Below are 6699 nucleotides of genomic sequence, written 5' to 3' on the forward strand. Positions count from 1 at the left end.
GAGACTTCTGACTTGCAAATTATGAGTAACATTTACCCGAGAGTTTGACTTCTCAACACAGCCAGGTAGCCCAGCTGAGACCGTGATTGGATGCATGTTGGAATTTCCAGCCATGCTGGTCTCTATTGCCTCCCTGCCCTGGGGCTTAGGGAAGCCTAACCTTCTGAAATATGCATGTGATGCGAGTCTGAACTTGTGAGCCATGCCTTCTGGGATTTTCACAGGATTTGCAGCTAAGACTCAGCACGTGGTGTTTTCTTGTGAAAATGAAAACATTTAGTAAGATATGGTTATGTGCATTCCTAATATCTTAGTAGCAGCTGTTCTGTTGCAGAGACTTGGGTCCAAGCAGTGGCTCATAGCCCCAGCTTAACCCCTGCTCCAAGGAGCACCTGAATTTACCTGCTACCTGTGCTGCTTGCTTTTCACCTCAACCACGGCTGTGGGATCCCAGAGAAAACCTCCAGGTCCACCCTGGCAGGGAATTAAAATAAATGCACAGCAGAATTCCCCCCTCATCCTTGACTGCTAAATCTTTGATGTGACTTTTTAACTGAGGAATGCTTAGTCCCCTGGCTCATGGAGCACGTACTTTGACCTTTAACCCATGGCCCTTGACACTTACTGACTCTAAAATCACCTGTGCAGGTTGAAAGTGATGAATGCCTGGGCCTCCCTGCAAGGAGTTAAACGAGGAACTCTGGGGTAGGTGCCTGACCTGGAATCGCCTCCCACAGGAGTCTGCTCTGTGACTCGTGTGAGACCCTCTCAGGCATGGTCAGCTTTGAGCAGTTTCTGTGAAGCCTCCCCTGATCTGACACTGGAGTGGAGGAAGGGTGGCCATTGTTTCCACCGCTGCTGGATAATTGATCACAGACGGCAGAGAATGGGTGAGAGCCAGAAGGGAAGGAGAGAGAGGGAGGGAGCAGAAGCCCACAGTGCCTAAGAAGATCAAGTCTGAGGCCCGGAGTTCAAGACCAGCCTGGCCAACGTGGTGAACCCCGTCTCTAAAATGCAAAAGTTAGCCAGGCGTGGCGGTGGGCACCTATTGTCCCAGCTACTCAGGAGGCTGAACCCGGGAGGTTGCAGTGAGCCAAGATCACCCCATGGCACTCCAGCCTGGGCAGCAGAGCAAGACCCCGTCTCAAAAAAAAAGGAGAAGTTCAAGTCCTTCCTCACCATGGTGCTGGAGGAGCGGCAGCTCTCAGGGTTCATCAGCAGCAAGGCCGCCACAGCTAGGCCGGGCTTGGGCTGGGTGCTATGTGGGGGCCTTGGACTGTCCCAGAGTCAGCCATTGGCTCTCCCCTTCAGGCTCCTTCCTGACTCCCCTCCAGGGCTGTGATGCCCAGGCACAAGCTGCCACCAGCCCTCTGAAGGACACTGGTCTCCCAGCCCTCTGAAGGACACCGATCTCAGGCTTCTGAATTGGAACTGTTGCCTGGACCTACTTCCAGACACCAGCAGGCATAGCCAAAGCCTGTAGACTTTGACAGCTAAAACAAAAGGCTGCCATTTTCCACAAGACCTTCGGGTCTTAAAAAGGGGTTTCCTAACAAAATGTGGCCAGAATGCCTTCTATCTTGCTCAGGAAAAAGGAGGTGCACAAAGTATTTTGTGGACAGGGACATACCACCACCTCCCTTGAAGCCCAGTGTTTTGGGACTTCATATCAGCCAAGAAGGCAGAGCCTGCTGCAGGCTGAATCAAAGAGCAGCACTTTAAAGCCTGGAAGCAAACACAGAATAATAACTACTTGGATGGAGTCATCAATAGACCCTAAAACCACTGGGGAAAGTTATTGGTGCACAGGGTATTTTGTAATGGCTCCCAGCATCTCCCCAAAGGTTACTTATTAACAGTAAGTACGGAGAAGCTTGTGGAGAAACATGCAGGCACTGCCTTAAACAATAATCAATATCATGTCACCAGTAACAGGACACCCACATGCTGGGCCTCCTGATGTGAGGCACTGAGGCGGACACAGCCTCACCTAGGTGAAGCTTCTGTCAAAAGTGCTGACTTCGAGTCCAATCATCAAGAAACAAACAAAAAGACCCAAATTTGTAATAAGATTATAAGTTATGTTAAATATTATTATAAAAACAACTGTTCTGTACTCCTCAAAAACTGTCAATGACATGGAAGATGGGTAAAGGACAGCAGGGTTCCCATGCACATTGATTAAAGTGGCATGTTACAAAATGCAAAGTGAGATCCTGGATTTGATGCTGGAGTAGATGGAAACATGCTGGAATGGATATTTTGGGGATAATTGGAGAAATTTTTAAAAGAACTACTATTAGATAATAACTATGTATTGGTGTTAAATCTCCTAAATCTGATAATAACGTGACAACTACCAAAAAGCCTTTTCTTCGGAAGAACTTTTTTTCTCTCTCACTTTTGAGATGGAGTTTCACTCTTTGCTGCCCAGGCTGGATTGCAATGGCTCAATCTCAGCTCACTGCAACCTCTGCCTCCTGGGTTCAAGAGATTCTCCTGCCTTCCAAGTAACTGGGATTACACGCACCTGCCACCACACCTGGCTACTTTTTGTATTTGTAATAGAGATAGAGCTTCACCATGTTGGCCAGGCTGGTCTTGAACTGTTGACCTCAGGTGATCCACTGGCCTCGGCCTCCCAAAATACTGGGATTATAGGCATGAGCCACCGTACCCAGCTAGAACTTTCTTAAGCAGAAGTATTTAGGGGTAAAAGGCCATAATATCTACAACTTAGTCCCTAATATGTATATGTGTGTGCATATATATGTGTATATATATATTTATAATATATGTATGTATATATGGAATAAGAGAGAGAAGCAAATGCCAAAGTTGGCATATGGATGTGTATCACTCAGGGTTCACCCTCTCTCTTACTAGGTCTGTAAGTTGGTATGTGGTATTAATCCATGTGTAAGTTGGATTAATGCCATATGCCAACTTACAGACCTAGTAAGAAAGATATATTAAGAGATATATGGGTATATATATATTTTGCTGGCATTGCATTTTTTACAAATTGGCAGTTGTGGCAACCCAGAGAGAAGCAATTCTATTGGTGCCAAGAGCATGTGCTCACTTTATGTGTCTGTTACGCTTTAGTAATTCTCACAATATTTCAAACATTTTATCATGATTATATCTGCTAAAATGATCGGTAATCAGTGATGTTTGATGTTACTATTGCAATTGTTTTGGGGTGCCATGAGCCACACCCACATAAGAGGGCATACTTAATCTATGTGTTGTACATCTCCTGACTGCTCCACTGCCCAACCATTCCCCCATCTCTCTCCCTTTCCTTGGGCCTCTTTATTCTCTGAGACACAACAATATTAAAATTAGGCCAATTATGCCAGGCACTGTAGCTCACGCCTGTAATCCCAGCACTTTGGGAGGCTGAGGTGGGCAGATCACTTAAGATCAGGAGTTCAAGACTAGCTTAGCCAACATGGTGAAACCGCATCTCTACTGAAAATACAAAAATTAGCCGGTGTGGTGGCTCACACCTGTAATCCCAGCTACTCAGGAGACTGAGGCAGAAGAATTGCTTGCACCCAGGAGACAGAGGTTGCTGTGAGCTGAGATGGAACCATTGCATTCCAACCTAAGTGACAAAGTGAGACTCCATCTCCAAAAAAAAAAAAAAAAAGGGGGGGCCAATTAATAACCCTACTTTGGCCTCTTAAATATTTAAGTGGAAGGAAGAGTTGCACCATCTCTCACTTTAAATCAAAATCTAGAACTGATTTAAGCTTAGCAAGGAAGGAATGTTCAAAGCCTAGATAGGCCAAAAGCCATATCTCTTGTGCCAAAGAGCCTAGTTATGAATAAAAAGGAAAAATTCTTGAAAGTTGTTGAAGGTGTTACTCCAGTGAACATGCAAATGGCAAGAAAGCGAAATAGGCCTGGTGCAGTGGATAATATCTGTAATCCCAGCATTTTGGGAGGCTGAGGCAGGAGGATCACGTAAGTCCAGGAGTTCAAGACCAAACTGGACAGCAAAGTGAGACTTTGTCTCTACAAAAAATAAAACGAATTAGCCAGGTGCAGTGGTGTGCATCTGTAGTCCCAGCTGCTCGCGAAGCCAAAGCAGTAGGGTTGAGCACAGGAGTTCCAAGTTGCAGTGAGCTGTGGTGGCACCACTGCACTCCAGCCTAGGTGACAAAACAGGACCCTGTCTCAAAACAAACTGAAATAATGTTATTTCTGATATGGAGAAAGTTTGAATGGTATGAATAGAAGATCAACCACAACATTCTCTTTAGCCAAAGCCTAACTTTGAATAAAAACCTAACTCTCCTCTATGAAGGCTGGGAGAGGTTAGAAAGCTGCAGAAGCTTGAAGTTAGCAGAGAGTGGCTTATGAGATTTAAGAACAGAAACCATCTCCATAATGTAAAAGTGCAAGGTGCAGCAGCAGGTGCTGATGCAGACGCTGCAGCAAGCTATCCAGAAGGTCTAGCTAAGATCATTGATGAAGTTGTCTACACTAAACAACAGAGTTTCAACATAGAAGAACCAGCCTTCTATTGAAAGAAGTTACAACCTTCTTTCATAGCTAGAGAGGAAGAGTCAATACCTGTTTTCAAAGCTTCAAAGAATAGGCTGACTCTCTTGTTAGGAGCTAATGCAACTGGTGACTTTAAGTTGAAGCCAATGCTCATTTACCACTTCAAAAATCCTTCCACCCTTTGTAGGGCTGTGGAGGCCCCACAGGGTAGTGGGGTGTCCCTTATGCTCTGCCGAGATGCAGGATTCAAGAGGTAAAGAGGTAAACAGACAGGACACTGAAGAACTGGTTAAGAGCATCTGGAATCGGGGGGCCACACTACCTGTGAGCAGAGATCAGCGGCGGCCCCCAAATGCCCAAGAGCATCTGTATTTATTAGGTACAAGCAGGGGGCAGGGTCATGAGTGAGATCATCATCTATAGGCTTAGTAATAGGGCATACATAATCACGAGTTTCAAGCGAAGGGACCACCCCATTATGTCTCCTGGGCAGAGAGGTGGGTCGTGCACAGCAGGGGGCTTTGCCGTGCACAGTAGTAGAGGGTCTTATACAGAAAAGGGGTCCACCCCCATTAGGTCACTGAGGCAAGGAGGTGGGCTGTGTGCAACAGGTATCGTGGGTAACACTTCTTATCTGGGGGCTGGAGACTTCAAAGGATTTCTAATAGAAGGATACTGTAAGCTTAATGTAGTGGGAGCTGACAGGCCTGTGCTCTTAAGATATTTATGGGAGGATTTTTTGAGCTAGCACAGAAGCGAGAAAAGACTGACAGGCTGTACAGCCGCAGTGACTGGTCACACCAGAGGGCTTCTTCTCCCTCCGTTATTTCCAGGATCTCAGGCCTGAGGTCTACTTTCCACGGGAACTGGATGCAAAGTACTACAACTCCTTTATCAGGAGGAGAGGCAGTTGCCCCAAGCCTGCCATACAGCATATGCCCTTTCAGGCAGGGACGCCACCACCTGGATCCTTGGTTCTCGTCCTGGTCTGGCTGTTTTCCCAGGTACTGCTTCTGTTCTGTGACTGCTCTAGGCATTCCTCCTACTGCAACCTACTGTATGGTTCTATAGAAGGATTCTATAAATCAGCACTAAATGTATCAGTACAGCTCTGACTACAATACCTATATGATTATATAGAAAGATTATATAGAACAAAGTATGCTAGATATATGTAAGCAGTAAGTTATACTTCAAGCACTAGTTCTATAAACTAATATATTATTATATATGAAGGATTACATACAGGAAACAGCTGAGCAATAACACTGCAAACTAAGATATTCTTCAGGCACTAGTTGTGTCTGAGGTCTGGACAGTCCTCCTTCCTCAGTGTCCGTGGGGGGTGTTACCCACCCCCTTACTAATGATGATAAATCTATGCTCTACAGATAAAACAATGAAGCTGGATGATAGCATTTCTGTTCACAGCCTAGTTTACTGAGTATTTTAAGCCCGCTTTTGAGACCCACTGCTCAAAAAATAAAAAACCATATCCTTTAAAAAAATCACTGCTCATTGACAATGCACCTGGTTATCCAAGAGCTCCGATGGAAATGTACAAGGAGATTAACTTTGTTTTCATGCCTGGTAACACAACATCCATTCTGCAGCACATAGACCCTGAAGTAATTTTTATTTTCATATTTTATCATTTAAGAGATCCATTTAATATGGCTACAGCAGGCACAGACAGAAATTACTCTGCTGGGTCATCAAGGAAAAGTAAATTGAAAACCTTCTGGAAATGATTTGCCATTCTAGATGCTATTAAGAACATTTGTGATTTATGGGAGGGGGTCAAAATATCAGTATTAGCAGTAGTTTGGAAAAAGTTGATTCCAACACTCATAAATGACTTTGTGGGACTCAAGGCTTCAGCACAGGAAGTAATTGCAGATGTGGTAGAAAGAGAACTAGAATTAGAAATGTACAATTAGGGCCGGGTGTTGTGGCTCACGCCTATAATTCTAGCACTTTGGGAGGCCGAGGTGGATCATGAGGCCAGGAGTTCAAGACCAGCCTGACCAATATAGTGAAACCCTGTCTCTACTAAAAATACAAAAATTATCTGGATGTGGTGGTACACACCTGTAGTCCCAACTATTGGGGAGGCTGAGGCAAGAGAATCACTTGAATCCGGGAGGCAGGGGTTGCAGTAAGCCAAGATCATGCCACTGC

This window comes from Cebus imitator, unplaced genomic scaffold (assembly GCF_001604975.1).
Source record: "Cebus imitator isolate Cc_AM_T3 unplaced genomic scaffold, Cebus_imitator-1.0 Scaffold134, whole genome shotgun sequence".
Classification (NCBI taxonomy): domain Eukaryota; kingdom Metazoa; phylum Chordata; class Mammalia; order Primates; family Cebidae; genus Cebus; species Cebus imitator.